This window comes from Globicephala melas, chromosome 16 (genome assembly GCF_963455315.2).
Source record: "Globicephala melas chromosome 16, mGloMel1.2, whole genome shotgun sequence".
Lineage (NCBI taxonomy): Eukaryota > Metazoa > Chordata > Mammalia > Artiodactyla > Delphinidae > Globicephala > Globicephala melas.
Window position 1 is genome coordinate 71306501 of NC_083329.1, and position 12122 is coordinate 71318622.

Here is a 12122-nt window from a genome sequence, read left to right on the forward strand (position 1 = left end):
TGATGACTGGAGACTACACACTGTCCCCCAAGTTGAAATTTCTGAGACTGTAGAAATGGGTCGGATGGCACTAACAGTGCTCTAGAAATCAGGGTCTCGATCTTCCAGGTGGGAATGGGTTGGAATGTCTGGATAAGGCCCAGACTTTAGAACCCAAATAATAGAGGCCACCTTTTGCTCTTAACTTCTGTCCCCTATAAACTTTCAGAATGAGTAACACGATTCTGTAACCTGAGTAAGCTCATAATCATAGGGAAAGGAATTACTGTGTCATGGGTACTCCTGGACAGCCACTCAGACATCCCGAGTAATATGGCCCTGAATGTAAAAGCTGGTCTAGCTCTAGGCCTGATCGTCAGCAAAAGCATCATCAGAAGTAGAAACAAGGTGGGAAGCAGAACAGAGAAGTGGCTGGATGTGGGGACTCAGGATTCAGACTCCCCGGGTTCCAGTTTTGGATTTAACTTTTCTTTCTGTGTCCATCAGTTTCCTCATTGGTAAGATGAAGTTAATATGGATTATGAAATTAAATAATAAATGGTGATAAAAAAAAATAATAACAACACTCCTGTACTGGGTCACTGAGAAGTAGGAGTGAGCGTACCCAGAGCACCTAGCGCGGCGCCGGACACATCAGCACCAGCAGCGCTGTGATTTTGCACATAGCGTTTGAAGCATTATTTTTGCTAAAAACCTCACTTGTTAGGGGAGAAGTGGCAATAGACCCGGTAGAGAGAACAATCGTAATACTAGTACCAGCAGTAGTTGTAGTAGTAGTAAAAGTAATACCGTCTTTGAAGCAGATGCCAAGCTGAGCATTTTTACCTCATTTATTCTTATATCAAGAAAAGTGTTACTTATCCTTGTGTTACGGAAGGGGAAACCAAGGCCTAGAGATAAGAGATAGCTGGTCCAGATCGCAGCGCTAGCAAATGAGAAATGGCAGAATTTCAGCCCCAAAGCTCTTCACCCCTCCAGTCTTCCGCCTCCCTCTGCTGATGTTAAGGGTTCATTTTTCTTTTCCTTCTTATAATTCATTAGTTCTATAAAAATTAATACGAACTCAGAATAGGCTAATATAAAAGCTATTTCCAGGGACAGAGCGATGTCTGGCCGCGGCCCTGGGAGCTCCGCCTCTGCCATCGGGACCCGGCGTGCTGCCCAGACCGGCGCTCAGGGGGCCCGGGCCGGCTAGAGGCATGGGGGGCCCCGGGGCCCTGCGACGCACTACCAGAGGCCTGGCGGGTCATCAGGGAGCCAGATGCCCATGGCTGGCTTGCAGGTGGGAACCCCTGCAGGCTCCCCATTTGGCACAGCTGCTCCACTTCGACCTGGCATGCCACCCACCGTGATGGACCCATTCCGAAAACGCCTGCTTGTGCCCCAGGCCCAGCCCCCGACGCCTGCCCAGCGCCAGGGGTTAAAGAGGAGGAAGGTGGCAGATAAAGTTCTACCTCAGCGAATTCGGGAGCTTGTCCCAGAGCCTCAGGCGTACATGGATCTCTTGCCTTTTGAGCGGAAGCTGGACCAGACCGTTGCTCGAAAGCGGATGGAGATCCAGGAGGCCATCAGAAAGCCTCTGACGCAAAAACAAAAGCTGTGGATCGATATTTCTAGTACGTTCAGTCCCAGCAAGGCAGAGGGTGATAGTGCAGGAACCGCAGGGACCCCCGGGGGGAAACCCCGCAGGGGACCAGGTGGCTTCCTGGGAACTCTGAGTAGAGGGAAAATGGTTGGGTGATCCTAGGAAACGGAAGAGGAAGTTTTCTTCAGTCTTTAAGAACCTCGTCATTGAGCTGGACAAGGAACTGTACGGGCCTGAACCACTTGCTGGAGTGGCACCGGATGCCCACCACCCAGGAGACAGATGGCCTCCAGGTGAAACGGCCCGAGACCTCATCGTCAGGTGCACCCGCCTGCTCATGCTGGGTCACCAGCCTCCCCAGTACGAGTCGGACCCCCGACTGGCGAGGCTGCTGGGGGTGCACAAACACACGAGGGCTGCCACCATGCAGGCCAAACACAACCAGCTGCAGGACGGCCACGAGCGGGAGTACGTCAACTGCAACTGGTAATTCCGCCGGATCTTCAGCTGCGGCCGACTCCGTTTCTCTGAGATTCCCATGAAGCTGGCCGGGTTGTTGCAGCATCCAGACCCCATTGTCATCAACCATGTCATTAGCGTGGACCCTAACGACCAGAAGAAGACAGGCTGTTATGACATGGATGTGGAGGTGGATGACCCACTCAAGGCCCAGATGAGCAATTGTCCGGCCTCTACCACCCATCAGCAGATCGGCGCCCTTGATATCAAGCTCCATGAGACCGCTGAGTCCATCAACCAGCTGAAGACCCAGAGGGATCTCATGCTCAATTTTAGCACTGACCCCCAGGACTTCATCCAGGCATGGCTCCGTTCCCAAGATCATCACTGATGTGATTGGGAATCCTGAGGAGGAGAGACGAGCTGCTTTCTACCACCAGCCCTGGGCCCAGGAAGCAGTGGGGAGGTGCATCTTTGCCAGGGTGCAGCAGCAAAGGCAGGAACTGGAACAGGTGCCGGGAATCCGCCTGACCGCAGGCTCGGGGATCCCTTCCTTTCTTCCCAGCCCTGGAGCACCCCCCTCCTCAGCCTGGAAGGGGACCACCCTCTGGGGCACAGACACGTAGGTCAAGGAGGGGGTGAGCGGTGTCTCCTGTCACCTTCTGCTCCCCAGCTTTAGTTTCATAAGTGTAGTGAGAGGATTCCGTGTTGCTTAGTCCCCAAAGCCTTACTACTTACACGTTGGCTTTAATTGGATTCACAGCAGAGGCCTCCTTTGCCCCCTGCAGGCAGGCCCGAGTAGGACCTGGAGGCTGTGCTTTGACATCGCAAAGGCCTGGCTTTGTTTGTTTACAGACCCCCTTGGAGCGAGTGTCAGCGCTGGCTCTGGGCAGCTGGGCGAGGAAAAGGGGCACAGCTCACACTCTTCCTGTAGCCTTTCCAAACCAAAGTTCTTTGCCATTCCTACCAGCCCAGCCTTGCTGCTGGTTTTTTTTTCCTTTCCTTTGGGTATTTGCACTATTCGTGGAGCAGGTTTTTCTATGCGGGAGCCACGTTTTTTGTACAGGAGTAAGCTGGGGTTTTTCGGGGAGCCCTACTCGGTATCTCCTTCCTTATTTTCTTTTCTCAGTCTGTGCAAGCGGCTCTGGCCGCCATCATCTCCTGAGAGGCCAGAGGGCTGCCACCCCCAGCTCTTGGGCCCAGGGGTAACTCCTCCTAGAGGGAGGGCACGCTAGTTCTCTGGCGGGGCCTGAGGCATGGGTGAGCGTGCTGGGGGAGGGCAGGGAAGCGGTGGCGGTGGCGAGGACTGTTGTTCCCCTTTGGAGCTTGGGGAGGAGAGTGGGCCTAGGGCTTGACAAGTGCCACTTCTGGCAGGTTTGGAAATTTCCAAATAAATCTTTGTTTATTGGTGGCAAAAAAAAAAAACAAACCCTATTTCCTATCCTATTGTCATCAGCCTGCTAAAAGCCTTTATCAGTTGAAATGAGGCAGCTCATGTCACTCTAGAGCCATGTTCTTATTGCACGAACAGCATCCTTGGGTTTCAGCAACATGGCAGACCCGAGGCCTAGTGTGACATTTTGAAGGACAAAGTTAAGTACTTCTTTAAGTCATGTATATACAGGGCACGCCGATGTGAAAACTGAAGCTCGTGTCTGTAAGATGCATCCTTCTGGTTTTATATCTCTAACTCACAGGAAACCTCATTAAGTCACATCTTCTAATTAGGACATTTGGAAAATTCATGTCAGGGTAGTGTCTGAAGTTTTGTCTTTGTGCCATTGTTCAGAAATTTCCTGATGCTGCTGAAAATAAGGAGATTGGGGTCATGTTTAAGCAATTTAAGAGGACAAATTGCAGTATTTTCAGACTCCTTCAAACAATTCCAAAGCATCAATTTACATTAAAACAATGACTATGGTAATTACAAATGATGCTAATTTATTGATTAAAGATGAGTGGACACTATGGAAGCTAAAAAAAAACACACACAAGAAAGGGTTCTGAAGAACCTAGGGGCAGGACAGGAATAAAGACACAGACATAGAGAATGGACTTGAGGACACGGGGAGGGGGAAGGGGAAGCTGGGACGAAGTGAGCAAGTGGCATGGACATATATACACTACCAAAGGTAAAATCAATAGCTACTGGGAAGCAGCCGCATAGCACAGGGAGATCAGCTCCATGCTTTGTGACCCCCTAGAGGGGTGGGATAGGGAGGGTGGGAGGGAGACGCAAGAGGGAGGGGATATGAGGTTATATGTATATGTATAGCTGATTCACTTTGTTATACAGCAGAAACTAACACACCATTGTAAAGCAATTATACTCCAATAAAGATGTTTAAAAAAAAAAAGTGGAGACCTCAGACCCACGTTGTTACCTTGTTAACCTCGTCTGAATTACCATATGTGATTTAAAAGTCACAGTGTGCTTTTGTTTAAAATATGTTAAAATTCAGACTTTTTTGCTGATTTGGAAAAGCATTTTCTCCAGACATTCCTCATTAACGAGGCCTCATAGCATTCTGAACTGAAGGCTGTGGTGGAAGTTAATCATACTTACTAGGAGGCCTGTACTGTTGCTTACACCCTACGACACATGCTTCCCTCCATACGTGATGGATGGCTTGCAGTAGGATGTCTGAGCAGAACTGGTCTTCATGAAAAGCTTAATTGGAGGCAACTGCTAGTTGCCTCCAGAAACCCACTGTAGGTTCCAAATCTCCAGTAATTTTGTTATGTAACAATCCAGCGTTTAGCCTTTTGTATTACAGAGACCTCTCCCTTCCCAACTCGAGTGGGGTCCTTCTAGGTCAGAGTTCTCTCAGGGATGTAGCAGGTGAAAGTAAGATGCCCTAGAACACAGATGGGATCAGATTTTGCCTGGTCAAAACAATAAAGGAAGGATCATGAAGCCTCAGTTGCAAAGAACTAGGTGCAAATCATAACCATAAATCGTATGCTTCAGGAACTGGGTTGAGATAGAGGTATCGATTCGAAAGTTAGAGGTCAAGTTACAAAATGACAGCAGCAACCTTTGTCTTAGGGGGGCTGTGATTTCTGCTTCCTGGCTGGGACAGAGCATTGAAGAAAGGCGGATACAGTCTTGTAGTTCTTTGTGGGCTGAGGGCGTGACCTCAAGAATAGCTACCTGCTGGTGAAGAGAGCTGGGGATAGGAGTAGGGATAACCCTTCTGGAATCATTTCCTGCATGTGCAGATACGAGGCAGGTACGAGGCAGAACCAAACGCGGTGTGACTAAAGAGAGAACACAGTAGAATGGATTGTTTCTATGCTTCTTTGTAGTGCTGGCTAATTCAGGCAGCAAGAAAACAGATCGTAGCCAGTGGTGAATGTATACCCCCGAGCAGCAGTGATGGTGACTGATTTATAGGATACTTACTGGTTCTATTAACACCTTTCCTTAGATTTTTATTATAATGTGAATTTTGATTTTTGTGTTTGCCGTGTTTATGTATTGCATAAGATCTCCTGTCTGACTTCTTAAATATTTCCTTTCGGATTATCCAGACCTGTTCAGCCTCAAGCGTCCACAGCAGGGAGTTAATAGAATAGCTGCTGAAGACTGCAGTGCAGTGTCAGCATGCTGCATTCTCTGAATTGTGTCTGCTGAGATGGCCTTGACACCATCTGAATTTATGCGTGACCCTTGCTCTCTTAGCAAGTCATCCTGGCTCTCTTGGGGAAGAGAATGTAAGTAAGACACACCAGAGCTGCTCCTGATTCACTTTCCAGTAAGGAGCATTGATGCCCTGGAGTAGGTAAAGGCCAAATTATATTATTGGATGCCTGCAAAATTCCCTTCATTGAAGAAGATAGATGAATGCTTTGCTAGCTAAGACATTTTTTCATCAAATACAGTGGCCCACCTAACTTAATCTGCACTCTCGTCATTAACCTTTCTCTTGTAAATTATTATTTAACTTCCCATCTGGGGAAGATAATTGAGTAAAATATCCTTCTATTGGTCTTGGTATGTAGTACTTTTTTGTTCTGATCTCTGAAAGGATTACGGATTTATGTGTTTGAGTGCTATAACTCATTTGTTTCCAAAAGGATTTCAGGAGGTTTACAGATTAAAATATACAAAGTAAGACATGTAAGGATGAAGCAGAAAAAGTAAATGTTACTAAGCAACTGGAAAGAGCTAGTGAATACAAAGCCCTTAAATTTAGGCTTTAAGGGCTTTTATACATGTAGTAGAAAAGGAAGCACGGGTTATATAGTTTTCACTTTTTGACAAAGGAAATCTTAGTTATCTATAGAGACAGGTTTTTTTGTGTGTGAAATAATTCACATGTGATTTTTATATCATGTGAATCATTGTATTAAGAGCAGTGAGTTTCCACAGACATAGAGAACAGACTTTGTGGTTGCCAGGTGGGAGTGGGGGAGGGAGAGGGATGGACTGGGAGTTTGGGGTTAGCAGATGCAAACTATGAAATTTAAAATGGAAAAACAACAAGGTCCTACCATATAGCACAGGGAACTATATCCAATCTCCTGGGATAAACCATAATGGAAAAGAATATAGAAAAAGAATGTATATATGTGTATAACTGAGTCACGTTGCTATACAGCAGAAATTAGCATAACGTTGTAAATTAACTATACTTTAATGAAAAAAAGAAAAAAAAAGAACAGTTTCATAGTTGACAGTATCTTTAATAGCTACATTTCAAAAGGTTCCATTCCTACTACCCCATACTGCCTAAGTCTCCATCTGTGAAGGCGCCTTGCCCAGGGAGGCAGAGACACTATGGCCCAGGTACTTAGCTGTGTGATGCTCTAATTGCGTGTGATAGAACTTGGCACGTGTGCCACAGATCTGTGACTAGTTAACATGTGCAACTGGACTGCCTTTCTCAAATAGCAGTTGTTTTGAACAAAGCTTTAGCAGGGGCTCGGCCACATTTGGAACTCAATTATGTCATAAGAAAGGCTACTTTATCTAAAGTTCTTTTTGTTAAAGGGAGAGCAGTGTTTTTAGACAGTTGAACTCCTAAACCTGTTGATGGAAACATACAAGTGTCAGGTTTTACGTTCTGCCCAAATAAGAGGTCAACACGGGGTCAGCACATGCATAAGCAAAACGATGTCCGTGGATAAACATTATCTGGAGACTTCCTTTCTCAGTTAAATTCATTCTAGCAAATATTAAAGAACTTCCCCTGTAAGCTAGACCTGGAAGTCCAGACTCAAGTAAGCCACTGACCTGACGCTACTAATTTGTTGAGGCCCCCATGTGCTCAACCATACCAAAAAGTCTCTCTCTCTTAATTCCCCAAAGCACAACTAAGTCTTGGCTCTAGTACCCAACAAGACTTCTCTAAAAACTTTGGGATTGATGAAGGGAGTTCAGAACAGAAAGGCAGAGCTTATTACTCAGGCATATAAAAGAATGAAATAGTGCCATTTGCAGAGACATGGATGGACCTGGAGATTGTCATACAGAGTGAAGTAAGTCAGAAAGAGAAAAGCAAATATCATATAATAATCACATATATGTGGACTCTAGAAAAATGGTACAGATGAACTTATTTGCAAAGCAGAAATAGAGTCACAGACGTAGAGCACAAACTTATGGTTACGGGGGGGAGGGGGAGGGATGAAATGGGTGATTAGGATTGACATATATACACTATTATATATAAAATAGATAACTAATGAGAATCTACTGTATAGCACAGGGAACTCAGTGCTCTCTGGTGACCTAAGTGGAAAGGAAATTTTAAAAAGAGTGGATATATGTATACGTGTAACTGATTCACTTTGCTGTAGGCAGAAACTAACACAACATTGTAAAGAAACTATATGCCAGTAAAAATTAATTTTTAAAAATGAGATTTAAAAAAAAAGGCAGAGCTGAAGGACCTGTTCTGGATAACACTGTCCCCAAAGTCCATGGGCTATGACCCCTTCCTCAAGAAAGGGCTCCCTTGTGAGCCCCCTGAAGCCACTGTGTTGGAGAGTCTCTCTTACTTCCCTTAGCGAGAACCCCTTTTACCAAACACTATGTCTCTTCTGGTCAGAGTCTAAGCCCCTTAACCTAGTCTCTGGTCCCAGAGAGAGGGGGAACCCCATTTCCTCTACACCTGGGCTCTCTTAATTCAGTAGCCACTAACAACTGAGTACTAACTTTAATTTAAATTAAATGTAAACTTCTATGCCTCATTCCCCAGAACCACATTTCGGGTGCCCAGTTTCCACGTGTGGCTAGCAGCCATTGTATTAACACTGTATACGTAACATTTCCATCATCACAGAAAGTTCTTTCGAGCAAAGCTGAGACACCATCAGTCTCAGGCCTCCTTCCCTTCGGTGTCATAATTGTCTCTAAATGCAACCTTCCCCTCCAAGGAAAGTGATGCTTTCAGCAGGAGCAATTTTACTCCTAATAGACTCGCCCCTTTCGGCTCCAAAAGCAGATTGCCGCCTTTCCCATCACGTAAGCAGAGACCGCCGTGACCACCAACAGCAATAAAACTGAAATCTTCTTCCAAAGAGGACTAAAAATACTGCTGGCAACTTGAACATAGTCATTTCTCCCCAGTTCATGCCATGGAGAGTTCAGAAATATCAGAGATTGAGATAGGTCTCAAGAGAGGTCTCCAATTGCCAGAGATTATGCCGCAATTACTTCTGTGAGCCTCTGTTTTTTAATCTGGGTAAAAGATGCTTGTATCCCGTTCCTCAAAGACGCTTTCTCTGACCGCCTACAATAGGTCGCTCCCCTCCTTGCCCCAGTGTGTGTGCTCATCGTGCCCTGTTGGTCCTGTCCCGTGATTGGCCTTGAAACTTAATTCTGTGCGAGTGTTTGTCATGCACACTGTGTTTATTACCTAAGCCCCTTGCAGGCTGAGATGCCTTATTCACCCTCTATCCCCAGCTCCTCCACGGGACATCTTTCCTCACCTGGTAAATATCCTCTTTCCAAATGCTTACCACATTCCTGCCTCTGTGATAATGACTTTAACGTGAACTTCTTCTTTTCAATCCTCCGGTGAAGGACTCAGCCGTGGAGAATGTGTCTCTTGCCATGTAGATTTTGTAAGAGAGGTAGGCATTTTATTTCAGAGAACCATTCCTCAAGGTACTGGGGGCAGGCAGGACCTGTATTTTTGCTGCCTGGCAGCCCTTGATCTGCCTCCCTGAGTGGTACCTTTCACGTACTGACGGAGCTGCATTCCATTAAGCCAGAGGGTGGTACCATGAAAGCATCCAGGACGTTGCCTGCTGCAGAATAAGTGCTCAGCAGATGCTCATTTTCTTCCTTTCTTCTGTAGGTAAAAATGTGTGGTAATCATGATATAAAATAGTCGTGATTTGAGTGTTTAGTAAGTCCCAGCTTCCTTGTTAAGCATTGTGCGTGCATGAGCGGAACAGTCCTATTCAGGCTAAAGTAGAGGTGTCGTGAAATACGCCTCACACACCCTGTGCTTCACCTCCCCTGCAGGACTCTGAGTTCCTCGAGGGCAGACCTACGTGTTATTACACATTTGGGGATCCCTGGAGTGTAACCCACTACCTAGCCCTGGGAAGGACTCGATATATATTTGTTGAATTCAAGAATGAATCAACAGATAACTTCCAGGCCTCCTTATCCACTATTCCTGGGCACCCAGTACCTATTCAAACCTGCTTTCCTCAAGCCCCAGTCCTCTCCCTGGTCTATCAGAATTTCAGGCTGAGCCTCACTTGGTGTTAGGGACCCACTTCCCAAACTGATGTGAGCTGCATGAAGGGGGATGGGAAATCCACAGGATTCTGTTAGAGGGGTAGAGGCAAGTGCACCGAACCCAAGTATTGAATGTCAGACGCTGAGAGGCAAGTTGATTTGAGCAGCCACGAGTCTTGGAATTCAGCAGCGTAGCTGACCTTGGAAGACACGCCTAGAACAAAGGGCTAGTCGCCAAGGTCTGCTGCCCGGCTTCGTTCAGTTAAGGGTGTTTGAAACAGAGCCTCCGTTTCTGAGCTATCAAAGCCCAATCAAGGCCACCACCAGCCAGTGCTAGATCATCAGCCACTCAAACGTGGAGAAGAGGTGAGCATCGCTTCAGCAGGAGGGTGACTTTTGTAGTGTTTTCATAAGGGTCCAGGGCTTCCAGAGACGCTACTGTAGTTTGTGTGGCGATGCCATTGCAAACACATTAAAAAAAAATATTTTCCCTGCATTATACAATTTATTTTTAAAATAAAATTCAACAAAGCAAAAGAAAGAAAAGAAAAACCGCCCATAAGGGTCCTATTTTGTTAACGTTTAGATGTCTGTCCTTATAAAGCCCAAACACACACACACATACACACACACACGCACACACACACGTACTCATTCATTTTTATTGATACGTGTTTTCAAATATAAAATAAGTTATGTTTATCTCCTAGTATAGGTTCAACAGCATTAAAGACACTTTTTTTTACATCTTTATTGGAGTATAATTGCTTTACAATGGTGTGTTAGTTCTGCTTTATAACAAAGTGAAACAGTTATACGTATACATGTGTTCCCATATCTCTTCCCTCTTGCGTCTCCCTCCCTCCCACCCTCCCTATCCCACCCCTCCAGGAGGTCACAAAGCACCGAGCTGATCTCCCTGTGCTATGCGGCTGCTTCCCACTAGCTATCTACCTTACGTTTGGTAGTGTATATATGTCCATGCCTCTCTCTCGCTTTGTCACAGCTTACCCTTCCCGCTCCTCATATCCTCAAGTCCGTTCTCTAGTAGGTCTATGTCTTTATTCCTGTAAAGACATTTTTAATGGGTTATATAAACCTCCTTTGGAATGAAAATGGAGATTTGGGAGCCTTTAGCAAAGAAATGTGAGTTATGGAGAAGTCTCAGTGTGGTTACTGCATTACCCATATTCTTGTTACCATGGTGATATTAACATCTCAGGAAGAACAAAACCAGTAAGTAAGCGGAGGCCAGAGTGGTGGGAGATAGACCTTTTCTAGAGAATTGCTTTCTGCATGCCATGCAATCTTGTTCCTGCCTTTTTCATTTAATCCCCTGAATGCCACATCAAAGGAGAATCTCCTATATAATTTTTTAAGGGAATGTTTTTGTCTTAAACCCATGAGTACATTGGAGCTTATTAACATCCTACCCTGTGGTATGGGATGTGTGTTGTTGTCTGAGGAGCTGAAGTTTCTAAGCTGTAGCAGCCTAGACTGAGGAGGAAAGTTCTCAGATGCATGCTGGAGCCCTGGCTCTCATCCTGGCTGTGTCATCGATCACTGATGTGGTGGCAAGCCTCTTCATCATGTAGGCTGCATTTTTCTTTTCTTTTTTTTAAAAAATTTATTTATTTTATTTATTTATTTTTGGCTGTGTTGGGCCTTCATTGCTGCACATGGACCTTCTCTAGTTGTGGCGAGCAGGGGCTACTCTTCCTTGCAGTGCACGGGCTTCTCATTGCGGTGGTTTCTCTTGTTGCGGAGCACGGGCTCTAGGCCTGTGGACTTCAGTAGTTGCAGCACGTGGGCTCAGTAGTTGTGGTGCATGGGCTTAGTTGCTCCGCGGCATGTGGGATCTTCCCGGACCAGGGCTCGAACCCATGTCCCCTGCATCGGCAGACGGATTCTTAACCACTGCGCCACCAGCGAAGCCCTGCGTTTTTCTTATTAGCCAGATAGGAGAGAGATCAATCAACCACAAGCCCTTCCCTTCTGCCTGACCACCTTATCTGACAGGGATGGAGGCCTTTCGCAGAAGAGAGTAGGTATAGTACAGTGTCAAAGCAAACAGCAAGGCAGTCAGGCTGCTGGAGTTCCACACTGGTACTGTGGCTTACTTTCTGTGCTCCTGGGCAAGTTATTCATGCTTCTTCAGCTTTGTCACCCGTAAAATGGGTCCGAAAATAGTACCCAATGCATAGCATCATTGTGACCGCACGAAATAGTCCATATGAATTGCTTAGCGTGTGGGCCAGGGTCCTAGCCATGTTTGTGCTGGTGGTGGTGATTAATGCTTACATCTGGGAGGAGACCCATCAGTGTAAGACACAGTCACCTGTCAAGCGTGACACATGTCAAGCAAGTGGCATCACG

General features: G+C 46.1%; 1 protein-coding gene and 1 pseudogene across 1 annotated transcript in view; both read left to right on the top strand.

Moving 5' to 3' along the window:
- Positions 1-12122, top strand: part of ANK3 (ankyrin 3) — a 324133-nt gene that overhangs the window by 124680 nt on the left and 187331 nt on the right.
- Positions 313-2670, top strand: LOC115845753 (SWI/SNF-related matrix-associated actin-dependent regulator of chromatin subfamily D member 2-like; annotated as a pseudogene).